The sequence below is a fragment of the Coturnix japonica genome, chromosome 1 (assembly GCF_054131305.1).
Source record: "Coturnix japonica strain WE chromosome 1, WE-NBRP24, whole genome shotgun sequence".
NCBI lineage: Eukaryota > Metazoa > Chordata > Aves > Galliformes > Phasianidae > Coturnix > Coturnix japonica.
In genome coordinates, this window is record NC_140663.1 from 78,839,431 (window position 1) to 78,866,531 (window position 27,101).

Consider the following 27,101-nt stretch of genomic DNA (forward strand, 5'->3'; position numbering starts at 1 on the left):
TACTGCTGGGCGTGTAGTGCTGGTCTGGGGCTGAGCTGCTTCCCCCCGGGGGCTCTTTCCCAGGCAATCACACACCATAGGGGAAGGGGGAATGTTCGTCACCAGCCATTTGTCAGGGTCTTTTTATGTTATCTGATTACAGACAGGTTTGTCTGCAATTTTGGGAGTAGAGTAAGCGTTATTAGTGTCTGGCTCAAAGGAATGTTTTGGTATTGCAAGTTTAACACTTGATTGACATACCTGGAGAGTGACACCTTCTCTTTCCTCTTGCAGCTTCCTTGTGTGTCCTTACCCAGGTGTAGAAACCATGCTGGGAGCAGAAAATTGCTTCAGTCTTTGAGCCAATTAAGGAGCTCAGGTAGCAGCTCATAGTTGAGTTGCGTGTGGTCAAATATTCCCCAGGGAAACTTGTTTTTTTTTCTGTCAAGCAGAAAGGATCAGAATAGGCTGCAGAGAATGAAACACATCCAGCAGTCCTATGTAACTTCACAATGTGAAGAGAAGGTTCTTATTTTTGGAAGAAAACTTGAGAGGCTTGTAGTGCTGTGGGAAGAAAAGCACTAAGTTCAGCAGAGAGGAACTAGCCAGCAGGCAGTTGGAAAGGGGGATTTGGGAATATCTGAACATGGACTACAGCGAGAAAATGGCTGCTTAAAGCTTCCCCTTCAGCGAGATGCCTGCTCATTGACTTCTGTTCCTGGTCACCTTATATTCCTCTTCCCTTAACTGCCAACTAGTTACATAAAATCTGGGGGAGAATCATACACTGCAGCAATGCTGCAGTTTTCTGTGGTTTTCAAAAAATCAATGGCATGACTCTTGGTGAAGCTGGAGAGGTCAGCAGCCCCCAGCCAGTTACTGGGGAATTCCATTTTAGATGCCATGGGTACAAAAAAAAAAAAAAAAAGAAAGGAAAAAAAGAAAAAAAAGTTACATGTTTGTTTCAGGGGAAAAAAAAAAACAACAAAACACCTGGAAATGAAATAAATCTGTTTATTTGGAATACGAACAAAAGGCATTTGACTAGCAAAGCCTGAATTGTTGGCAAATCTGCTGAGCAGAAAGTAGGATCCTGCACTGAAGTTGTTTTGCCTGCCCTTTAATCCTGAGCTACCATATTTCCCATTATATTTCTTCACTCTGATAATGCTATTTCTTCACTGCCACTTTTAGTTCATACAACCCTCTTGTTCTTCTGAAAATCCCTGTTGTTACACAAACTGTCCTGGTGGTCAAACATTATGTTTTCTTCATGTTGTCGCATCATTAAAGACCTCCAAGATCATCTGTTCCATCAACTCATCATCACTATATGCCCACTAAACCGTGACACCCACTTGTTTTGAAAGCTTCCAGGTATGGTGACTCCACCACCTTCCTGGGCAGCCTGTGCCGGTGTTTCACCATTCTTTCTGAGAAGAAAGTTTTCCTAATATTTCTGTAACAATAAATGTTGAATTTCTCTTACAATGCAACTTCTCTGCAAGATGATGTAATACGTTCACTCACACTCAACAACCTGCATTTGAAGTAACACTAATACAATAGACTATTTTGAATTAAAAGTTGTGGGGTGCTTGGTGTATGAAATGGATGGAATAACAGTCAAAGAGCAGCACAGATTTAGAATGCATGTCCTTCTCAGTCTGGGATGTGACTGTGGAAGTGCTGTTTCTTACTGCTTCTATTGAAGTATCAATCAGCAGTCATCAGGGCTCTATCATGATGCAGGCTGTCTCAGTGTACAGTCCCTGAAGAAATTTGCACTGCTAGCAAATAAACGTGGGTTTCCAAAAGCACAGCAACTAAAGCTAGATGAAAACAGTTTCTTTGTGAAATAAATATATATATATATACTTATATGTATATACTGTATATACTTAAGAACTCTTGAAAAAAAAAAAAGAAGGTCCCTTTCTTAAACAATAAAATGGAAAAGATTGACCAACTCTCAGTGTAACTGCATTTTAGCTGCTTAAAAATATTGTCTGGTGCAGATTCTTAGCTCATCCACAAAAGTATAAAATAGAATTGCTGACTGTGTTTGAGAAATGTAAGCTACTGGTTTAAAATCATAAAATTAGTGTTAAACACTGAGCTGCTTCTGGCTTTGGTATGATAAAAGAGCAAAACTTTAGAGGCTTCTTTCTCTTTACACATTCCCTAAGCAGGAGAAATATCCAACAGATGATTCCCCTGAAGCTACAATGTTTAATTTTAACATAATCTTTAACAATCTGTGGATCTGGGACAATGTGCCTGAAATTAAGAGCCACTTTTTTATTGCATTGTGTCACTTCAGAAAAAGCATTATTCACTTTCAACCTGCCAACCTGAACTCAAAGACCCACGTCTTGTTCTCTGCTGCGTCTTATCTCTCCACAAAATAGGCCAGAAGCCTTTGTCATGATCGTACCACATCAGCTCACCAACAAAACATTTCAGCTTAGGACAGTCAGAATGTTGTGCATATGTCCAAGAATTTCTGGGTGCATCTATAATGCTGTTGATGTATTATACTTGAAGCAGTCATTACCTCAAAACCATTTTTCTTGTTGCTTTCAAATGAGAATATCGTATTCTTGCTAAAGAAATGGATGTAAATAGAGAAACATATAGAGCTGAAATTATTCTTCCTTACTGATGTACTAATTCCTGACAATAAAAGCATGTATTAGGTGAGTACTAAGAAAGAAGGTACTCTATGAAAGTCCACAATATTGTGGAGAAAAAATGATGGCAATATTTCTTCCAGGGCTATGGATGCTTCAGTGTTATCATTCCAGAGACAGCCCTTGGAGGCATTTGTGCTTCAGAAAGTTGAAAGGACAAAGGGATAAATGAACCTTTGCCATGGGTTGTAGCAGGGTGGAAGATGCATGAAGAGAGATTCTGCAGAGCAGCTGACACATAGTGTGTGGTTTACCTGGAGTAATTTATGCCTGTATTCTCAAGCGTGAATTGCTTCTCAGCTCTGTTTTTCTCCTAAGTTGACAGTCATTTGTTGCCAACTTCATACCTCCACTTGTTTAGTTGTACAGCACAGCCTACAGAGGAAGGGAAAACACTGGTACTGAATCTGTAAGCTTCCCTCTCGGCTTCACATGCTGCATACAGTGGGAACTGGGGATAAGTAGTCTGAGCAACATAAGTGATCAGGGCAGAGGTGTGAGTTCCTTCCCGTCCATCAGTGGAATATGGTCCAGTACTGTGTATTTGAAAAGATGGGCTAAATACATTAGTCTCTGTACCCAAACACAGCTCGTATTTCAAAAGCTTTTTTTTTTTTCCTATTTCAAAAAATGTATTTAAAAGTCAGTCCATGTTCTGCTGCTGCCTGTATCTCCTGCCAAGGTTGTTGCTTCACAATTCACTTTCAGCGCTGGACCGAACTGTTCTTGACATTGGTAGCATGTAAAACAATACAGCTTTTAGTCATCTGCTGAACAAGTAGCACATTAATGTCGACCTTTCCATTCACCAACTTGCATCCCAGCTCACACTGTTCACAGCACCAGAGTACTCAGTGTTGCTGAGGTCAATTTACGCACCACCAGGTATATGCTCTAGAGTTAAAGCAAAGCTGTCCAGAAGAATACAAGCAGTTATAAAAAGCAGCTGCAGGAGCAATGGGGTCTTGGGTTTGTGTGTGTAGTTTTGGTTTATGCTTTTTCAAATCTGCTTCAAGAATGATGTCCTCTGCAGATTACTTGATATTTAATGCTTGCTCAGCTCACACTACCACCTTCCCCTCAACAAAGACTCCAGTAAAATCTGCCTTTGTTACTCACCTCCTTTTGTCATGACATTGCAGGGGATAAGTACCTTTGAAAGCCTTGTTCCTCTGTGAAATGTTAGAAATTAAGTCTCAGAGCCTGGGGAGGTGAAGAGAGAAGAAGGAAAAGGGGCAGATGCATGCAGGCATGTGAGGATACAGACATGCCTTTGCACACCCTTCTTGTAATCTCATGAGTGTCACTGCCCCAGTGTATGTGGCTAGAATGAGTTACACCCTGCTACAAACCCTTCTGTCTCTGTTTGCTGATAGTGTTTGTTTGGAAAGGTCAGCAACATTTGCAGGGCAGTGTACCAAGTCATATTTTAATTTTCCTGATTAGAAATAAGGCACATCAAGAGGTCATTAAAACTTCCAAGAGTTTGGTCCGTAGTGTCCCAATTAGAGGCATCAGGAAGTGCCTCTAACTGCCTAATGCTTGGCCAAGTGTAGGTGAAGGACTGGTAAACACCATTTCTTCCAGATGCTTTCTAAAGATGCTTTGATTCCCAGACCTGGACTGGCCACATGTGCACCATTAGAGATAAGCCCTTCTTGACCATTAAATGAAAGAAAGAACTATTTTCTTTGCTACAGCACCAGAGATTCCTGTACTCAGCAGTATTGCTTGTAGTAGCAGTAGTGAAGAAGAGAAAGGAGAGGAAAAGAGAGCATTACATTAAATGTATGCATATCCTTAAGTCATTTATTTTAAAATCTGGGACGTATTGGTTGGTGGGGAGTAGCAAAAGAAGATGAATTATCCTAAAATACATTCAAAATAGCAGAGTCAACTGCCAGTTTGGCAAGATTCTGTCACTGTGGAAAAAACTTAAGGATCAGAGTAATTCTTTGCTACCACCTTTTAGTTCAGTGTGGAAAGCTTTCATGCCAGATATCTCCATTATCTTTGTAGGCAATTTTCTAATTTTTCTATCTCCTACAAAACCACAGTTTGAGTGATTTCAGCCTGTGCTGCAGATGAATATGTTGTCCTGTGCTTTTTATTAAGATTATAGAAGTAAGTTGTGCCTTGTTAGTGGGGTCTGCTGGACAGAATTAAATTTAGTCCTTTATGTCTTTATTTGATATTAGCTCGACTCCATTTTTATGCATTACTTCTCCTTGATTCTGATAGTGCCATCTCACAGTGATTTGCAAGACAAACGGCAGAGCTGGCTGCTGCTGGAACAACAAGTACTTCTTATTTGGAGAAGAATGTGAAGCATGTCCAGGCTTTATTGTTCTTTTGTTGCTGTTGTTCTTCTTCTGCTTTTTTTTTTTTTTTTCTTCTTTTTTAACTGGTACTTGATTTCTCTGATTACTTTTGGTTCCCCAATGCTTTAGTATAATATTGATATGCCTAGCTAAACATTTATCTGTAGGATTTGATGAGAAGTCATCCATACAAAGAGATTTGTACCGAGTTGGAACAGACTCCTGAATGAGACTCTGCATTGCTGGGAAGTCCTGAGTTTGCTGTTCCAGGGACACACCACGGGAGTTGTGATTTCACGTAGCTGCAGAGATATCAGCGTCAGCACCCTGCATTCAGTAAACAGAACTTTGTGGGTGGCATTCTGGCCCAGCTTTGCTCACATCAGTGTTCCAGCAGTTTTGATGGAAGCAGAGCTTAGTGCAGCAGCAGAAAAAGGCTTTTGAAAAACTCTGTTTAGCCAAAAGAGGTCTGGGAGGGAAATTCTTGATATGAGTTGTATACATTTTTGTGAGATACAATACCAAACATTAGCAGAGCTTCAGCCATACTGAACAAATGGATTACCATGCTTATGATTTATCTCATTCCTCAATCACTGTATTAGTAAATCCTCACATATTTTGTCTGACTTTTGTCATGTTTTCCCACTTGGCAGTGATGGCTTTTCCCTCCAGCAGAGGATGGCTATGAGACTGATTACTTCAGTGTGAGTGAGGTTATGTTTACTCTAGAAAGCTCACTGCTGTACATTTTATCAGTGTGCAACAGTAGACTCTGTCATGTGCTCAGAAAGCCCAAATTTTGCTGCTTGAGCTGATGGTGCTCTCTTACTTTGTACCATCTCCTGGCTGTTTGGTGCTGTGGTCCCCAGAGTGCTCCCTGGCATTCCTGCAGGGTGTGCTTTTCTGTGGTTTTTCTGAGAGACCAGAAGAGACCCGAGGACATCATGAGTCAGCGGGAAAATAATCCCATATTTGTTTCCTTTGCTACTTAATATCCCTGTTGCCTGCTTTGTAAAACTAAATGTGGGGCTAAACAACATGCATCCCAAGGTCCTGAAGGAACTGGCTGTTGTGGTTGCCAAGTCCCTCTCCAACATGTTTGAAAAACTGTGACTGTAGGCAAAGTCTTTTGTGTCTAGAAAAAGAGAAACATTGCTCCCCATTTTTAAGAAAGGGAGAAAGGAAGACCTGGGGAACTACAGGCTGGTGAGCCTCACATCTGTCCCTGGGAGGATTATGGAGCAGATCCCCTGGCACAACTTGAGGCCGTTCCCTCTCATCCTATCGCTGTTATATGGGAGAAGAGGCTGACAACCACATCACCACAACCTCCTTTCAGGTAGTTGTAGAGAGCGATAAGGTCAGCCCTGAGCCTCCTCTTCTCCAAACTGAACAATCCTCCCTCAGCTGCCTCAGACTTTCTGGAGGGCTCCTGGCATGGACTGCTGCATCTAAGCAGCATTGGGTTTGATAGCCATGTGCTTCCTGAGACCTTGTGCTGTTCGAGGAAGGAGGTTTAATCAGGTTGAAAAGAGAAATTTTCCTATTCCCTCAAATTTGTCTGTTGGGGCCCGTACACCAGTTGTTAAAACTCTGAAGTGTGAATCTGGGCTATGAAAGCAGTTGTCTTTATACTAAATGAGGCCGAGAGGAATGAGCAACTGGAAGTAGAACATAACAGTATAGCTTGAAAAAATGAGTGAGACACATTCAGCATAGCTATTTTTTAGTTTTTTAACGAGAAGACACAATGCATTACAGTGCCGTACAGTTATTCTTTTGGAAAATATAGTCAGATTAGGTTGTTTTATCAAGATTCCTTGTACTTCTTGGGAGGCCTGATGTGGCTATGTGTAAAACCTGCAAAAATGTGGTTTTACCTGCCCCCACAGAGCTAACTGCAGGTATGTGAAATAGGTGGTGTTCGCAATGTGACAGCTGATCTTTATTTTTCTTGGCTTTTATAAACACTAAAAACAGGGCTCCACTGGTTTATCAGTGCTAAATATAAATAAATTCTTGATTTTGAATTATCTTAAAATCTTACTTGCATCAGCCATTTTTTCATGAGAAAAACAAGTGTGTATTCCAGGTATAGTTCACAAAAATATCAGAATTTATGGCCTGATATGTCTTAATGTTATCTTGTGCAGGTAGATACTTCCAGCTGCAGTAAAAATCTGATTAACACTCTAGTCAGCTCTTCCTTTGAATCAGTAAAGTTAAAATGAAAGCTAACCTACAATGCTGTGAAATCTAACTTTTCAAAATGTCCAATTTAGGATTTGTATTAAGTCTCTGAATTAAAGGACCCTTTCAGTAGGCTCTGAATAAGGACTACATCATACGTGACTCTGAGGGTATCTTCTCCTCTAATGAAGGAACAATAATAATAAATTCAGTTTAAATATGTATTCATGTGTTAGAGGAGGTTAAAGTAAATGTGCCTATTGTTTTCAAGAGCATTTAGACTCAAATGCATGTTGTGGACTTTAGTTTGAATAACAGCCATGAAGAAACCTTCTAAGGAAGATTCTATTTTGTAAATGAACTTTAATAACACAATTTGGATTTAGAAAATGTTCACTTTACAAGTGTGAATGTTCAAACTTGGGCCAGATGATGTCCTAAATTGCCATTGACTTATGAAATGCCGTGTTAAACAATCAAACGCCACCTTAATAACTCTGTAATTGCATAGCCAATCACAATCAATGTACTAATCACTGCAAGAAAATCCAACAATTCCTCTTCAAAATGTTATCATGGTTACTAACATAATCGATATCGTGTGTAGCTGTAACAACTAATGATAATGGAAGGGCTTTTCACACTTGTGGAACACTGTATAACTTCAGATTCAGTACAAATATTTGCCACTTGATCTGAAGCCCCAATGATTCTGATTAAATAATTTATTATTTATTTTAAAATTAGCTTATTTTCTAGAAGCTTAACTATCTCCTTCCCTGCCCTACACAGGCAAAAATGAGGGGTATGGAGGAAAATTAATCCTTGTCTGTTATTTTATGCTCCTCTTGTTTCCCATCATAGTTTCTGACTAATTCATTATTCTTGCTTCTCTGGATTGAATCATCTGACTTTTTTTTTTTTGGCATGTTGTCAACTCTTGGACTTGTCCACAGCAGCAGAACAAGTCTGGCAGATACATTTTAATTAAACTCATGAAATGAGATCCTCATTCTCTGTGTGGCAGTGGCTGCTAACATCTCACTCCAGCTCTAAGCCCTGCTGATGGAGGTCTCCACAGACAGATGATGTGTTGTGTCCTATAGAAGCTCCTGAAGTTGTCTGGGCAGCTCAGACTGAAGTCAGTGGCATCATTTTCCTCTTGGATCTAGCCTAAAATGTGTCAGCACCCTAATATTATTTCCCCCAGCATTTGAGAATCACCAAGGAAGATGTGTGTATACAGACATTAAAAGGAAATGTTTTCCCGATGTTGGACTCAAATATTGAAGTCATCATTTCCTTCAGTAAGATGGTATCTAGTATTACCATGTGAACAGAAGCATAAAATCCTTTCATGGGATTAAATAGCACATATCTGTAGGTAGCATTATGTTTATTAGATTTTATTCTGTTAATACATTTTCCTCTCTCTTTCCTGTTAGTTACTATGGAGTGGAAAATATGCTGATTCAACACCCATTCACGTAATGGTTGTTACATTCCCTGATACTATAATTGGCCAAATAATTAAGTTATGCTTGCTACAGTATTACAACAGGCCAAAATTGCCTCAGAATTTAGCATTACGAAGGCAGGAAAGTAACTGTGAAATGAGGTTCCTTTCAGTGATGTATACTCACCTTCTACACACCAAGTCCTCCGGAAACATACTGTACTGGAAGGACTGAGGACTGGAAGGCAAATGAAGGACTGCAGAGCACATTTTCTTCAGGACTGCTAAATGCCTGGGGGAGGTGAGAGCATCTCCTCGCCATCACAGTTCATCACAGATACTTCCTTTTGGTAGAGAGTTATGAATCGTCAGCTGTCAGCGCCTGGTTGGAGCTCAACAGAAATAATAAATGGTCCTTGTAATATTAAGATTGGTTGTGAAGTCTGTGCATCTAATAATTTCATTACAAGTGACTGGGGATAGAAAAAGAAATATCAGCAACCAAAAGACACAATGATTTAGTGGACCTGGAATCTTTCTACTACTGCTTTTTCCCTGCCATTCATCTGATATAAATGCAGTGATGCCAAGAGATGCGTAAATTCCCAGTGTTTGATTTCTATTTCAAATGTTAGGATGTCACCACCCATAACATCTCTAAAACTTGTAATATTTCCAGTAGTTCTTTTTAGGAATTTTTGTACTAATGGCTGCAATTTTATTTAACCATTATCAGCCTTGTAATAGAGTTCTGTCTGAAGTTTGATTCTACACAAAAGAAACTTCATAGGAAGCTTTCCAAGTTTCTTGAATTAGTTCCTTTATCTGTATTAAATCAGCATCCTGATATTTCTCAGGAGCACCACTGGATACTTTATGAAGGTATCAAGAAGCTAAATGATGGTCTGGTATACTTTCCTGGTGTACATTTGTGGAGTAACACAGAATTTGGGGCTTTCTCCAAGTCAACTTTATTACTTGTTTTCCAACAGCTTCAACGATAACTGAGCTTGGAGAGCCCTAGGAGAGCCCTCAGCCAGCAGTAGCAGACCTTGGATCAGGCCCATGAGAATCCAGTGCCGTGGAAAATGAATCACCACTGTTTCTCCAGCAAGGTGGGTGAGGCACACTTTTTTCCAGTACAGGCAGAAAATGTTTTGCTTATCTACACTGCTGACTGGGTGGAAAAAAACTTGGACTGTGACATTCAACTCTAGTGAATGTATTTGCCACATACTTTAGGTTAGATGTGGTACAAATTAATTCACATATTGTAGTGTTCCCTGAAAATAATTCAAGCTTTGTTGTACAGGGTGTAGCCGGTGTAATAAGTGTCACTATGAGAAGCTCAGTTGAAGATGATGACCATGATTAAGCGTGTGGAATAGAAGAGTTGAAGTAAGTCACCAAAGATAGGAACATCAGCTTTAGATTCTAGATCTCCCAGCTGCCAGCAGTACTAACCAGATAAACATCAATCATGGAGGCAGGGGTAATGGGTGGGGGATATTAAATGCCTATAGAAAAGACATTTTCATGCTGAATTTGCATAGGCTTGAGGAGAAACAACTGACAACAAAACGGGGCATCACATCCCAGGTGTAAGAGACTTTGTCAGTCGGATATCTGCACCTCTACCACACAGGTAAGTTAATACTGAGTTGTAAGTTGTTTGTATCTCATATTCAGTTTTAGACTTTCACTCTACCACCCCAATATCAAGTTTTCTGGTTTTTATCAAAGCCACTCACTAAAAAAGCCATTCAGATTTCACCATTTATCTGTGCATGGGCTTTTCTTTTAAGGAACATGACTCTTGTCTGCGGGCAGAGAGCTTCTGCAGTTATGCTGAAATGCCAGCTAGCTTTTCCAGAACTGGCTAAGTTGCAAGTTAGTACGTGGTTCCCCCTGTGACTTGAAGAAAAGCCCTCATTGATCCACCACTGATGTCCTTCTGCCCAAAGACAATGGATAAGGCTTGTCCATTTTCCACAGTCACGCTGTCTGAGAAGCAGTGGTATTTGGAGCATTCTGCCTTTGTTGCCAGCAGTCGGGCTGAGCTGAAGGAACTGTGTGGACAAGTAGGCAGTAAGAAAATTTAAGTCAGATTTAGAGGGAGATACCTGCAAGCATTAAAGGATGAGATATCAAAATGAAATTAGTTAAAGGGTATGGAGTGTTAAAAGTGGGGAGTCAGATAGATAGATAGATAGACAGACAGACAGACAGACATACTGAGCATCAGGCAGGACCTTTGTCTATCGTGTTCTGAATTGTCAGCCTCTGGGGGTGAAACCCCAACCTCAGGAAAGATGGAGACTGTTTTGCTTAACAGTGAAAAATACCCAGCCCTGTATACTAACTGGTACAGCACCCAGCCCCAAATGCCTACAGCTGTCTGCAAAACCATTACTGAAAAATTACGCCATTATTCTAACACCATCACTAAGCTTGCAGAGGCTCAATAGCCAGGCTGTGCCTAGCAGTGGTGCAGGCAGTAAGGAGTACACAGGATACTGTACAAAGTGCTCTGAGAACACTCACCCTGGCTCTCCCTGCTCCTCTGCTCAGTAAAAGCTTTCTCCAAAGCAGTGTGTCCATCCATCAAAATCCCTCTTACTTTCCACCTTTGCATGAAAAGTCCTGAAAAGTTTCTCTTAGAAACTCAACTTATTTATTACCCCTCAGGATTTTTTAAAATATATATTATTCAGTTAAATACACGTAATAAGTAATCTCTGTGCAGCGATGAAGTCATTCCAGTTGCCTGAAAATACTGAGGAGGAGAAAAAGAACTGAAAGTGTTTTCTTAAATTGCATTTGTGGCAATGGATCCTTGTGCATACTATCATGGGTAACATAATGCAAATTGCCAAGACTGACAAAGCTGCTGTAGAGCCAGAAGCTTTTTGCTTTCAATCCTCAAGTGAAATGGAGATTGATCTGAGCTCCCAGCTTAGCAGTTAAACAGATTTTGCCAGTCTTTGTTTCTTATCAAATCAAAATAAAAGCGAAATGTTCCTCTATAAGAATGTAGAAATGTAAATATATAGAAAATTGAAATATAATAAAATTAATTACCCTAAATGGATACATCGTGACAAGTAAATACATAAGAAAACAAAATCACTAATTGATTGAGCTTCTTGTTATAACAAAACTGTTTGCAAGGATTAACAGCTCCTTTCTGAGACACTGAACTCTGACACAGTGTTTACATTTCCATATATTTTTAATGATCACACAGTTTAACATTTGAATAAAACAGCGCCATATGCTTTAGCTGCATTAAACACTGCAAGCACTGAGCACTAAATATGGAATAAATTATCATATAAAGATATTTAATACTGGCAAGTCCCACTAATATTCCACATCACTTTAATTTTAATAAGCCAGGACTTTGCTAAAATGAAATGTCTCTTTTTATTAAGTGCAGAGTAAAAATGTTTAATAGAAGTGCTGGAATGAAGCACAGACTGGACACAAATGTTTTCATTTTGTTTAAGGAAAAAAGAAAGAGAAGGAACATTTATATTATCTGAAACAAATAGAATCATTTTCATGACTTGTTCTTTCTATAGTGTTTTTATTTTTTTTCAAATGCAAGTGGAAAATTATTTTATTTAGATCTGCTTTCAGAGCAAAGAACAGAACTTTGCAATAATATATGCATCAGAGACTGGCTGCATTTTGACAGCTGGGATGGGCTCTGTACCTTCACTGAAGTGCCAAGACTAAACCACTGGAAATGGACAGAAAAGACAGTTTCTTTAACAGCAGGTCATATATGGGATGTATTTTCCTGGTATAATAATTTAACACTATATAGTCTCTTTAACTTTAGAGCTACGCAGCGCAGCTTAGAAGAATTTTCAGTGTGTGACCAGGAGACGTGCATGATTACTGTACACCAGGGATAGAGCTAAGAGCAAAGCGATCTGCTGGCCCTGCTCTGTTGATGATAGGAGCTCTTCTTACCCACCCTCACAGCTCTCCCAGCACCATCCCTGCAGTGCTCCTTGTAATCATAATAAAGGAAATATCAGTCTCTGCTCATTCTCTTCTAAAACTACCAAGTGGACCTTGACACCAAATATGTCTTTCAAAGAAATGACGTTTAACCAAAAGCTTGATCTGTAATGGGATACTATCTAAATCCTATAATGGAAGTAATTTACCAGATTGGTTTAGAGGCGTATTAAGGCAATATAGGAACCATGGTCTGCATCACTGATAATGTTATCCATGCACTTGCTAGTCCATTAGCAGAGTGATTCATCTGAGAACAGCAAAGGGCCAAACCACTCTCCCAAACATGCAAACATCGAGACAAAATAGATCACAGAAGCAACTAAGCAGCTGTTCCCTATCCTGCCATACCTGCTGCTGGTGGATGGTGGAGCAAATGGCCATTAGGGCTCATACTTTTAACAAGATTGTATATGTCTCTTTGAAAAATGCCATTTGAGATGGATGTGTTTTCCTAGCAGATATTACATGTAGCTGCAGTCCCCCAGCTTGCTGTTCAATTAGGGACAAATCTCAAATAAAATACACAGCTGTGAACTACTGAACTTAACCTGGCATTAGCCAGCATTAGAAAGGCATGCTCCGATAACTTCAGCAGGCGGAGGAGGTTATTTAAGGGAATGTATTCTCTGTCTTGTATAATCACTGAGATTATTTCTCGCTATCTCTTCCTTCTCCTCCCCACCAGAACGAGATGCAGCTGCAGCAGCACCAGCTGTGTTGGCAGGGGCAGGCACAGCCTCAGGCACAGGGCTGCTGTGGGCTGAGGATGCAGCAGTCCCTCACACTCCAAAGGTCTGTGTTGAGATGGGGAGCAAAGTTGAGGGTCATCTCACTACCTTCCCTGCCACATCAGCAAGTGGCTCAGGTTTGGGAGCCCAGCACAGACTGGTTTCTTTCTATGCCTGTATTATAACCAATTGTGTCAGTGCAATATGAACTTCTGTGTGATACAGTGAACAGGTTCAGTTTGATCAAAGAGAGGACTTTTTAAAAGTACAGTCAGAAATAAGAATAGCTCATCAGCCTGAACATACCATAAAACTGTACTTCAAATATGTATGGCAATGCTCAAATAATCCCTGAAATGCCTGTAATTTATTGAGTCCCGCCAAGTAGCAGCATCGCTGTGGTCAGGTAGAGATAAGTGGATTAGTTCTGGATATGGGCATCTGAACTTATACTTCACTGCTCGAATTCATACCTACCAAATTTGAGCCTATCATCGTGTCGTGGGGCTCAGCTATCTAAATTTGCTACGGTTTAACCTGTCCGAGATATTTGAGGTGAAATAACATCTTGCGGGAATGCAGCTGTTCTTGTGCCTGCTGAGGAGGGGGAGCCTCCTCTAATCTCCTGCTAATATTATTGCCTTTCATATCTGTTTATTTCCAACCAGAGGGAAACACTGCCACATTTGGCGCGGTCAGTGCTCGCGCTCACGTTAATTGGTTTTGTTCTGCCTGTCTCTGTTTGTCTGTGTGTGTCCCTAGTAACTCTGACACCGGTTCCAACACTGACGGCGGTTTTGCTTTCCACTTTTCGCTGAGCAAAAGAGGTGACAAACAACCTTTATCAGCATTGTTCCACAGCAATGTTAAACATGTGTATGAGTCCGGCTCAGTTTTCTGCATTGCTTGACACTGTTTTCTGCCAACCACTTAGATGGCTGATAATGAGAGTTTAATCTTTACTGCTAAAAATATGTATCTACTAAATGTAGGCATATCACTGGCCATTAAATACATTGTGGATATGATAGCTGGAGAGAATAGGTATACTCAATCCCCTTTTTTGTGTCAGAGTCTTTGATTAATGCTTTTTCTTCACAGTGAAAAAAAACAGCAAGAGGTAAGTGCTTCCTCCAAAACAAGTAAATCTCTGCCTGGTTTGATCCAAAGGATGGTTTTGTTTTGCCACCAGATAGACCTTTCTCACTTGATTTGCTTTATATCTTTACCTTTTTCTCCTTCCCAATTCTGGGCATAGATTTGGTTGTTGGTGTTCTCTGCAGTGTCTGCAAATTGGTGTTCTGCTTATGGAATCTGCCTTTGATTCGGTGTATTTTCCTCTGCCTTTAGTATGAGATGCTCAGCAGTCTTAACAAAGGTTGGAGTAGGCATTGTCACCAACTGTATGGGAAACTGTTGATCACAGCCTGAAACTCTAATTAACCATCTGAGGCAAGCCATGAGTCAACTGCGGGAGCACAGGTGAAGGAAATTCTGCTGTGCTCCCAGAACAGGTGGAGCTTGACTCCATCTCTCCTAGATCCCATTTAAGGACTGACCACCAGTAAGGTAGTATCTCTTTCTGGAGATTGTTCCTGTGTGGAGTCTTTGTGGTGAGCTTCAATGTTGGTGAGCATCCATCTCAACTGAAAACCTCAGCACTGGTGAGTCTCTTCTTAGTTACCCTCTATTCATTTACTCAGTGTTTACAACTATACACTTGTATTATTCCAACTATACACCAAGTATAGGGGCCAAGGTGTACCCTTGATGCGGGCTCTCCAGAAAGCAGGTGCTTGTTGGCCCCCAGGCCTATCCAAACACAAATGGGTGCCCAGCATCTGTATGCTGGAGTCCTTCCCATCCAAGCCAATGCTTCCAAGTGCAACACAGAAGGATGGTTTGGGGCATTAGGGCCCAGAAGCGCAAGTAGCACTCAGGGAGGTTGACAGTTATGCTATAAACTGTGAGTTCTTCAGCCTTAGGACAGTTTTGAGCTCTTTGGTCTCTCCTTTTTCCCCTAGTTCTTGCTTATTTCCAACCATAGTGTGCTCATATTCATGCAGGGTGGCTCAGATTCCTGCATTATAGTTTCACTGTCAGCCCCCCCTGAGTTAATTGGAAGCTCTTAAAAACACTAAGTGCCTCAGAACCTGCTATTGTAAGAAAATAAGGTATTTCTTGGCATTTGTTTTTTGGCTGGGCTCCTAAGTCAGCAGGTGCCTTTGGCTTGCAGATTTCCATGCCGTTTCTGCTCTGGTAAAGCTCTTAAAGGCAGTGCACAGCTTGAAATTGCATGGAGCAATGGCTACAGCATAGTAAAGACAAACCTGAGGAGCCTGCGGCTTAGGCAGGTCAGATAACTGTCTAGCTATCCTCAGGGTAAGCTAGCCCTCATCCTTCTGGCTTCTTGAACCTGCAAGTTACCAGTTTACCAGCTTAGTACCTGGGAACAGGTTGAATGCTTTATGTCATCCTGTGTTTGCTGCCCCTGAAGACCCAACTTTGATATCAAGTAGCCCTTGCTGTGAGTGTCCCATACTATATGGCCTTCTCATTGTTCCTGGTAGATCCACTGAGCTTCAGTAGGATTTCCTAAATGTGAAATTTCTTGCTGAGAAATACCATCATCCAAAGGCTGCAAGCAGGTGCTCTTAAAGCAAGTGAAATATGCTTCTTCTCTGTAAAGTCTTTGGTTATAAGGCTTCCCAAAGGAAAGGAGAGGAAATTTGCTCCTTTCCAGGACTTGAAATCAATATGATCCACCACCTACCCAGTGCTTGCTTGGGGAAGGAAAGCAGAGATGCACTCCCATCCTTTGTTTTTCCCAGAGATTCCACCCTGTGCCTGCAAATTGCCATCTGAGCCAGTCCATTAGCATGATCAAAACTGAATTAAGAGCCTAAGGAGGAAGATGGTGTGTGGAGCAGGGCAGCTGGAAAAAACACAAAGGGTTGAAGGGGAAAGATAATTTGCAGGCAGAAGGGCTGTGTCCCTTTGTGGCCTCCAGCAGGGTGCTCTCTGGTGACAGCCAGTGCTTCAGCTGCAGCGTGCTCATTGCAGGGCCAAGGGGAGGGTGGGAGGGAGAAAGGGTAGTCTCCTAAGGGTATTTTCTCTCTTCTATAATCAGGAAGAGAAAGGAGGGAATAGAGTAAGGGCTGTTTATGTGGCTATTCTGGCTGAGGACACCCCAGAGAGGCAGCTACAATGGAAGGGGATTAAAATTGCAAAATATCTTTTAGCCAACTATTACATCTCCACTATATCCCCATGACGCTGATTTTGAAACCTTTGGATATCTCCTGTCTGGCTAAATGAGGGGGAAGGTTCTCACTGTTTTCAGGGTATCCCAACAGTTGAGGGGGTGAGACCCACACAGTCATTTCTTCACACAGCCAGCCACTCTCATCCACCCTGCAACAGCACCTGCTTTTTTTCCTTGTGAGACAGTGACAATCTTGATCTATTTCTGATCCTTCTCTGATATCAGCATTTTGACAGAGAAGGTCAAATCTGTTTGTGGAAATTAATTCTGTTTAGTATATTTATTTTACCATCAAAACAAATGGTCTCTGCAAATTTCTGGGAACTGTTCTGATTATTTTAGTTGCCTGGGCAGTGACTTACTGGCTGTTCACAAATGACTGATTCTCAGCTTGAGGTACAGGTGGGATTTTCTCATTGCAGTCACAAGTCAAGAAGGGAATTTGCATTCTTAAACATACCAATATTACCCAACCCTGTACACTACCTGTATGGCCATTAGGAAAGTACAAGTGTTAGCTTTGTGGGGAGATCCTCTTTCACCTGCAGCTCTGTAAGCACATTTTAGCCCTGCTGTGCTGGGAACCTTCTCCTAGGAAGGAGGGCTGCCTGGCACAAGCTGCATGGACACATGTTGCTGATATATGAGGACTTGCTAAACTTCACTAACTGGGCCCACAGAAACAAACTGTATTCTTCTCTGTGAGGTTGCCTTTTTTTTTTTTTTTTTCCCCCCTTAAGGCCGGGGGGAGCTGTATTTTTATTGTGTTTTATTTATTTTAATTCTGTCAAGTAGCCAGTGGTACACCAGTGGTAAGGTGTAATTTTTATTCAAATTAGTGACAGGTGTAATTACAGTTGTCAGATGGGATTTTCTGTGCACCCCTGGTTGCTGTAAATGATGCAGCATTATATGTAAGCTTTAGGTTTATTTGTTGACGACTAGATCTCTGAACTGTGAACACTGAGTATGGTGACATTAGCACACTGCAGAGTGTTGAGAGACATGCCTGAAATGGAGTATGACTCTACTCAGCTTTTTAGGTGCTGAAATACAAATATTTATTTCCCAAGACTTTTCTTGACATCAAGGGCAAGTAAATGTCTGCAAGACGTTGGTTTCTGGAAAACAAAAGATTGTTCTTGTGGTTAAGCAGGAGGTTTTAAATAAGTCATGACCCTTCCCAATGCTTATTTGCATTTCCAGTCTATATTTCAAGCACAACAACTAAGTCATGTTAATTTGCTATTGTAGACAGTCACAAGAGCAGCAGTCATGCTGTTAGTGACCACCTCACAGAAAGTCACTGTGTAAATGAGCATTAGCATGTGTTAACATATAGGGGCTTCCCTGTGGAATTTGGTGTTCTTTTTAAATGGGTATTAGCACTGATGTGGTAAACTCGGCCATATGTTCTTTACATAGCTTATTGTGTTGCACGGTATCTACATACATAATTCAGTTGCTTACTTTTTGGTGTCTTATGAAAGAAAACCCCACTACTGTTGAGCAGCTGTTTTTACCATTTAGCAGGAGAGCTAGCAGCCTGGCCATCCAGCTAAGACATGGCTGTAGCAAATCTTGCTGAGTAGTAAAGCTGAACAATATCTTGTATGGTGTAAGGCTACAAATCCCTGACTAAGTATTAAAAAGCTTCTGATAGTAGGGTATCAGAACTTGCAGGTAGCTGTAAAATGTAGCCTGAGTTCTTCATGAAATTTGCACCCAGACTGCAAAGCTCCACAGGAGCTGCAGGGCTATGTTGTGTTGAGATCCTATGCTTCAGTGCAGCACAGCCACATCAGTGACAGTCCTGAAACCATTATATTTATAAAAGCAGACAAAGAGGATGTATATCTGGTAGCTGTGTGTGCACAGTCCTTCCTCTGGCATTCTCTCTGACAATTTCCCATTGCCCACTCCCTGCTCTCCTTGCAGCCCTGAGTCTGCAGTATGCTTCAGTGTCCCACTGAGGGGTGACCAGGGCCACCACTGCCCTCAGTCCCCCCCAAGCCCTCCCACTCTTGCAGGGCTGGCCATCCAGAGGAGGGGAAGTGTCCTGGAGAAAGAGGAATCCAGCAGTCACCCTTCAACCCCCACTGCCACAAAAAAACCCCACAACTAAGCATGGTTTGACAGCTGTGGTATAACGTTGTGGTGGCAGATCTGGTTAGGGAGTGGAGTCTGTGAATGGAATGTTTGCTGGGTTTTTTTCTTGATGCTTTCCACAAGTGACCAGATACTGTTCATTTCTAACACATAGCTGTTTTAAGCTCCTGAGCTATATGGGACAAAAATCAGCAAAAACACAGAGCAAGTCCTCTGTTACCCCTGTTGAAATCTTTCTCTGTATAGATTCTCCTGAAATAGCATGAAAATCTTTTGTAGTTAAATTCACAAAACTTCTAAGGCTCAGATTGTGACTTGTTTGCACTGAGAGTGGCAATTCACTGCAGATTGCAATTCATACTGAAATGTTTGTGAAAACAGGCTTAGAGAAGCTCTCTCTTCCTGTACATTCCAGCCTTCAGAAATGCAAAAGTTAAAACTAAATTCCAAACTTGCTGTTATTTCCAGCAACAACAACAGCATTCAGAATAATCCCAAATGTCTTCAGAGGGTCAGTTCAGATAAGCAACCAAAAGTTCATTCGATATAATCTGGAAAGTTTATCTAAACTTCTTGTGTCTGCATAATTGAGTTTGAAATCTTACAAGAACAGGCTTGTTCTCTGACTCCATATAACATACACTGTATCTTCCACATGTCTGCAGTTTCCAAACTGTTAATCTCCAATGACCCAGAGAAAGTCAACAACATTTGCAGTCATACATAACACTTGCTCTGCTCAAATATGTCATTCCTGTTATCTTTATAAATGGCATCACCACAGCATAAGTGCAGGATGAAGATTTGAGGTGAAATAACATTTTTTGTTTCTTGGCTTAAACCGTATCTTCTTATGTCCAGTACAGCTCGTAATTCCAAGTTTCAAGTGACTGCATTTAATCAGCTGTTTGTGATAATCAAAGTTTGGGCTTTATTCAAATACTAACGCAGTGAGTGCTGCCTTCAGCTTCCAACCCCCAGATCCTGCATGTCCCAGTATGCTGTCACCGAGAAGCTAGGGATGGAGATAGATACTTCTTAGATAAGCAGAGAGGCCTGCCAGTGCCCTGCTGCCTGCTGGAGCTTTCTGCCCTTGTTTATCCTAGAATCATAGAATGGCTTGGGCTGGAAGGACCTTAAAGGTAATCTAGTTCTGCTCCACCAGCTCAGGCTACCCAGGGCCCATCCAGCCCAGCCTTGAGTGCCTCCAGGGATGGAGCATCCACAGCTTCTCTGGACAGTCAGTGTCAGTGCCTCATCACCCTCTGAGTGAAGAATTTCTGCCCAAGATCTACCCTAAATTTCTCCATTTGTACTTTTAAAGCCATTCCTCCCTGTCCTATCCCTATCAGACCATGTAAGAAGTCAGCCTCCCTCTTGCTTTTAAGTTCCGCTCAAGTACTAGAAGGCTGAAGTGAGGGCAGAAAGCGTGTACACTAGGCCTCTATTTGCATTTCTTCTCTCAGCTGTATCTAAGGGCGCTACCTATTCCTTTATGCCTATTCCTACCTAGCCTTGCAACCATGGGAAGCAGTGCAGGAGATCATTACAATTTTATTCCCCCTGCCTTATAGTAAAAGCTGGGGAAAGAGGAAGCACTGAGCTCATTTCCACTGTTTAGGTCTGGATGCAGTCTCAAACAGAAAGTACATCAGCTGATGCTGAGTGTCCTCTTAAACAAAACTAAGAGGAACTGATAGCTCTGCTAGAAGCATCACACAAACTCTGAAATTTTGGGTACTAAAAAGGTCTCACAGATAATTACAGTGATAAAAATCATATAAATTCTTCTCCTTCCCTGCTTTGCTCTTTCTTGCAACCCCACATCCTATTTAGCACTGAAGTCAGAGGCAGTGGGCACCTGGGGTGAGAAAAGAGTGGCAATTGCTATCCCTTTCATTTCCCTAAATACACAGGGCCACTGCTGTCCCGGCCCTGCAATTTGGAGCCTCCAGTGGCACTGTCTAGACTGGAGGTGGAGCCCACTGAAAGGGGTTGCACAGAAAGTTCTGAGCCCACAGAGCTCTGCTCTAGGTTTACTGGTTGTCCCTTCAGCATGGAGATGTGCTGTGCGCTCCCGTACAATGCCGAAGGGAAGATTTTGTTGTTTTGCAGGTTCAGATTGCAGAGAGTGGGGGGAGATGCTGGTGCAGCTGGGCAACCAGTTCTTGGGGCGGGAGAAAAATAAAGGACTCAAATAGGCTGTGTTTTCAGCTCACCCTTTAAGTTTGAATTTTGTTGTTAACAGAGAAAATTGCCCAATAAAAAGCACTTAGAAGAAAAAAACATCAGAAAATATCGAATGAAATATTTTTGTTTGTTTCTAATCAAGTGCAAGTGGTTTATCCTCATCGCATTAGTGAGGAAACTGAAGTTTCTGGTGACTTTTCAACCTGCCCAGCAGATGAATTAATAAAAGTGTGTCCCTACACTGTGTCTGTTAGAACCACTGACCAGCTTGCAAGTAATTTTGTTGCATAAGGAAGAGAATTCCTTCAGAAATGGCTGTTTTGTAAATCCCTTTTGCTTGCAGCTATGTTGCTGACATTCAGCATGAAGGGCTGGGTCAGGGTCTGCCAGCTGAAGCAAGCAAGGAGAGTTCACATACTTTTGCAGAGCATGTAAAGGCTGTAGAAGATGGTACTGTTGATTAAGAGCTTCATTGATTTTACAAGAGTGAATACCTTTTCCCTATCTAAAGATAACTGTAATGAGTGGAAAGTCACAAAGGAAGTACAATGATAAGAAGCTGTTTTTACAAGGTGGGCTTTTATTCCCCATGCTGAAAAGCAGGCTGAGCAATACTATTTATAATATTATAATGGGTATTCCTGTGTTATTTTAAAGAGCTTTGAGGGATGAAAACAGATCTACTGGGGAAAGGTATTAGAACTGCCAAATAGGATGCACATGCCTTGACTTTTGTGAGAAGTGCTTGCCTTTCTATTTTTGTTACAGGCATTAAATATTCTGTGTGCATGCTGGCCATAGCATTAGATTTAAGGCCATAATTATCAACTCTGGATCGCACCACCTAGTATATAGCTCCCAGTTCATGTGAAGCAAAGACACGATTGTCATCTTCTGTCAGAGCACTGGCATTACTCCAAGGGCTTTAAAACATCTCTGGGGGTGCACAAGAGAGGAATGTTTTACTACAGCAGTTTCCAGTCTGGTGACGTCTTGGTGCAACTGCAATCTGAAGGAAAGTAAAATTTCTAGCTAATTTAGCAAGAGGAATTGCTGCACCATGCCCCCATGGAGCTGCCTGTTTGCCTCTTTCTGCACTAGATGCAAAGCAGCTATATTGATGGGAAGGGAGTGAGAGTCCTTTGCCCTTCCCAAAGGGTTTCTGAAAAGAGCAGCAGAAACTGGGAGCTTCCCCTGGGGAAGAGTACTATGGATTTGACAGCTGGCTGGGATGGAGGAGATGCTGAATACAGAGCTGTTACCCATAGAAGCGTTGCTTTTGGACCTGTTTCTGGACAAATGCAGACTGTGCAGTGGTGCTATATAGGGTTTTTGCTCTTTACCCATATATACTGAAGTGTCCAAGGTGGTTGCTGCTGAGCAGCTCTGAGTCAAGGGGACCAATTCTGCCAGGGGGATTTCTGCACTCTGTGTTCTCAAATATGGAGTCATGAATATTTATTTTTCCCTTTTTTCAATATAATTTAGTTAGATGCATTGCTCAGGCTCTGTCCCACAATAGATGCAAAGTTACAGTGAGGAAGTGAAGAAAAGAAAGGAATAGAATATAGAATAAGGAGGCAGAATACTAGACATGATGAAACTTAAGACTATCTGGTAGGACTTTAGTGAAGATGTTTGATGCTTTCTGTTACTTCTTGGTTAAGAATTGGAGGTTTTGATGGAGAGCCTTATAAATTAGATAGCAGGTTCATGCATGATGGAGAGAAATTTAGATCTAAAAATAAGTGACTGAGTAGCAAGGAATTGTTGAGGTATGGGCTGAATGAGCCTCTGAAATGTAGTATTTAATTAAATCTTCTTGCTCCTACATGTTCCAGTCTTTTTCCTGTAGACATCTGTGTGTTTAAATGACAAATAGTAAATGATGCTTCACTCTATAGCTCAGTCTTGTGTTTCTCTCATTCGATGGAAGCAGCAAAAATATTGATAAGAAAATGCTGTTGCTGTGGAAAAATGACCTGTGAGCTCACTGATTTGAGGAAAGGGATCCCTTTCAGATTTATAGTTACTAATAAAACAGAAACCTTTTTTTTGCAGTGTTCGTGCTATAGTTTTGAACTACCTGCTTTCAATTTTACTTTTCTTCATCTGCATTCGATACCTGATCTCTTCATGAAGTAACAAGTAAAAGGATCTTGATGAATCTGTATTATGTGAAGTACTCATATCACGTTATGAAAAGAAATCAGGCTGTGGCTGACAGACAATTCCTCAGCTTATAAACTAGAAATGTGCATGGAGAAAATAAACATGGCACTTAGAGATACAGAAAGTACTACCTTCAGCCACTGCTTCATTCTGCGTGGCTGTCTAGCTGTTGTTTCATCCACTGATTGCAGCAGTCATAAACTTGAAAGTAAATACAGAAAATTTTAAGACAAACAGTTGGAGCCTGGCTTCAAGAATGCTGATGATTGCTTTAATATCCAGCATTTCATAGTGGAGTCTTTTGCAGCGGCACCTGGACTGTGACAAAATAAAAATCATTAATGAAGGAAGTATTTTTGGAGATTCAAACTAGCACACGAAGTTTGTGACCTTTGAGATGATGATAGTCCCTTGAGGTTGGTCAGATTAGTGAGGTAAATGCAAGTTTCTAAGTGTCATACTTTTATGGAGGTCCAGTTAAAAGCATTCTGAATCGCTCTTGTTCCCAAGGAAAGTTTGAATTAAGTCTATTTTTGCAGTCTCACAACAAATCAAATGATGACTGATGTTTCCATAATGTAAGTACAGTGGAACTCAGTGGTCCTAGATGCTGATGGAAGAGGTAGATTAACAGATACGGATACATCAGCAGTAGAGTCAAGAAGCCTTACATTCCCAGGATATACAAACAGCATTATTTTTACCCCCTCCCCAGCAAGATCTCCCTGTGATTTAGGACAGTGTATGAACATTGCAGAAGAACATCCTCTTACTGGAGGTGTGCAGTGGTATAGGAAGAAATAACTACAGTGAAATCTGGGGAGCTTGAGTAGAAAACTGCAAAGAGAACTAAGAAATGTAATCCGAAAGCTATGGCTGTTCTGTTGCACAGAAGCTCATATACTCAGCCTGGGTTCCCCTTGTCCCTGCAGTGTTGCAAGACAGTTCACTCCCTGGCCCTGTTTTGAACTATTTCGACTGTTTCTTTCCAAGACAAACCTACCGTGGAAAATGCAACTCTCTGGCCTTGGGGGCCTGTGATTTGTTCTTGACCTTCTTTTACTTGGCAATATCAACATAACCTGATTGACCAATGCACTTAATTATGTGATCTATTTAACCCTGACCAGCGCTTGAATTCCTTAGTTTTAGCATAGGGTTCAGGTCTCCTGAAACATTTTGCATACAGAGTAAAAATAAGCTGAAATGTAACATAGAATTGCAGTGTTAAACAGCAGTTTTAGGTGCTACCAAAGCTGTGATTTTTCTTGTAATAAAGGCTTATGCCAAGGGGTCACAAGCACATTTAAGGCAAAGCACATGTTATTTTTGCTAAAATCAAGATCATTGTTTATGTTTTCTTATGAAAGCATTTAGCATTAACTGGTATAAAAGGAGAATAATACAATATATGGATCATTGGTTTGTTTTGGTAGCAAATTCCTTGGCTGCTAAGGCAACTGTCTTGCTGCCATGCAGACAGGAGGAGTACAGTGTTTAATGAAAGTTCACCAGTGGGAAGCCGAGCTGCCTGAGCTCAGAGGGTAGTTGTTACAGAGTATATGTTTCCAGCTTCAATAGCGTAACACATGGCATTTCCTCAAGTTCCTTCCTTTTTGCCTTTCTGGAGACCTGTGAGCGAATCCTAATGAAGGCCACATGTAAGACAGAAAATACCTGAGGCTGGCAACTCCTGTTGTGTCACAGAACAAGAGGCTTGTGGAAGAAAGAGCAAATTCGGGTTCTGACAGAGTGCTCAAGCTCAGCTCAGCTTGACTCACTATAAACATTTACAGTCTGGTTTACAATTAAACCTGGCTCTAGAACATCTTTATAGATTGTAAAGCTTAAAACAAATAAACTTATATGTGTGTGTGTGTGTATATATATATATATGCAGTTATTTAGAATATTCCATGAATCTTTGTGTTCTATTGCAAGCCTACTATATGGTGACTGTATATTTGACACCTTACAGAGGATGTCCATTTTTCAAAGCTCCAGCAACACAGGAAAACATGCTGTGTGTATCAATCATAAGTAACATGGTTTTGAGCAGCAGAGTGAGGTAAATGATGAAGAGTCAGAATAGATTATTCTTCCTTTTCCCTCTAACTGGTTTATTTTTATTTCTTTGGAGGGTTGTGGATTTCTTTGGTTTTGGTCCAAACGCCAAATGTATTATCGACTGAGAAATAATTCGGTAATGTTACAAATTATTACTTTGCTACCCTTGGGTTCCCACATGTGAAATACTGAGATTTCTGAGGGAAAAGACTGATTGCCCTCTAAAATTTTGCCATGGAGAGAAAAATTTGTTTGATATATACATTGAAGGAAGTATGTTGGTTTCTGTTCCACATAGAGCATTATTTTAAAAACTACCCTAAAGAAGGAACAGTAGAAGCTGGAATACTTCTGTCTCAAAGAAATTGTACTAAATTAGTTGTTTGACCATTTATAAGGATCAAAGATGAAAGACTTGCAACGATAGCTGTCATTGTAGCTGTGCTGCCATGCGCCAGCAGACATTAAGCATTAACAGAGCTCATAAAATAAAAATTAGAAGTGCCAAGATCTTAAAAATATAAATTAAGATGTTATTTTAAGATACTTTCTGCATTCTGTTAATGTCCAAAATAATGAATTAGAAGCTCTCTTTAATGACAAAGATATACAGTGGTTTGTAATAAAAACTCAGCTAAAGCATGCTCAGCTGGACTGCAGATATTTAATAAGGCTCCTGATGCTAGAGTTATTGCACCTTTTCTGAAAGGTTGATGGTTAAACATTCACAACAGGACCAGCAGGAACAGGGTCATTAGCACACCTAAACACTGTTATTTTTTTGGCTGCTTACTTGAGTCCCTTCTGAGAAGGGACTTTCCTGAGGACATTTGAGCTGATGATGAGCTCTTTTCCATGGTGTTGAGCGAATTCATCCCTGGGGCACCACCCAGGCCATTGGCTGTGGAATCCACACCAGTGTCCCTGCTCTCCCATCTCAGGTTTCTCTCTTTTCCCCTGCTCTTTACCTTGCTGCATTAAGCTAAAGTTTTCCTGTCCTGAACGCCCACTGGCTACGGTGGCAGGCAGCAACCCACTTTTAATGAAGTTGTAACTCCCTTGATGGCAGTAGGTGTCATAGTTGTCATAAAGCTGGGTTAGCCAAGTGGAACGGCCAGACTGCAGAGTTTAATTTCAGTTCTCCCAGCCCCATGCAAGAATAATCATTGAAATACCCAAGCCAATAAGCTCACGGTGAAACACAAGACAGGATGATTTCTGTAGAAATTTTGAAGGTATTGTGAAGAAATACAGTATTAAAGAGTTACTGCAGCACTGTGTCCTGGAGTATCCTGTACAACATGGATTTATATCCATCTGTGAAAAGTGACCATATGATCTTCTCTTTTTAAAATATTTGAAGAATGTCAAAGCTATGGCTTTGATGCTTTGAGCCACTCTTCAGAAAGCTGACAGAACAAAACATAAATGGAAAGATTAATCTTTCCAGCACTAAAAAATAAATAAATAAATAAATTGATAACCTAAAGAATTAGGTGGACCCTGAATCACCTTTCTACAAGTGCATTTTAGGAGAGTCAATTTGAAACAGAAATTATCTGTTTTCTGTGCTGCACCTTGTAAAACCAGTGAAAAGGAGAAGACAGGGAAAGCCCAAGTGCTGATATTACTGTGCACTCATCTGAGGATTGTAAAACTTGTCAGGTGCCTTCAACAGGCAAACATTTACTGCTTTATAACCTCAGTATTTGCAGCATTTAAGGCATTTCCTGTCTTCAGTGTTGGGAAGTACAAGTAAATATTGCCTGTTCTGAGGTGAAATGCTCTGTCTTGAGGTAAAACTAGAAGGTGTTTCATAGTCAGAACTTATTTGCAGACAAGCCACAGAAATCCCCAAACCATTGTCACCTTTTTAATTCATTCAAAGCTACT

The 27,101-nt window shown here is 40.9% G+C and overlaps 1 long non-coding RNA gene across 1 annotated transcript in view; it reads left to right on the top strand.

Annotated features, from left to right (window-relative positions):
* The window catches only part of LOC107321053 (uncharacterized), a 380,448-nt gene that overhangs the window by 227,136 nt on the left and 126,211 nt on the right, over positions 1-27,101 (top strand). The window contains exon 2 of the long non-coding RNA XR_014945636.1: positions 9,635-9,757. This is a non-coding gene — a long non-coding RNA (uncharacterized LOC107321053). The remainder of the gene's footprint in view (positions 1-9,634; positions 9,758-27,101) is intronic.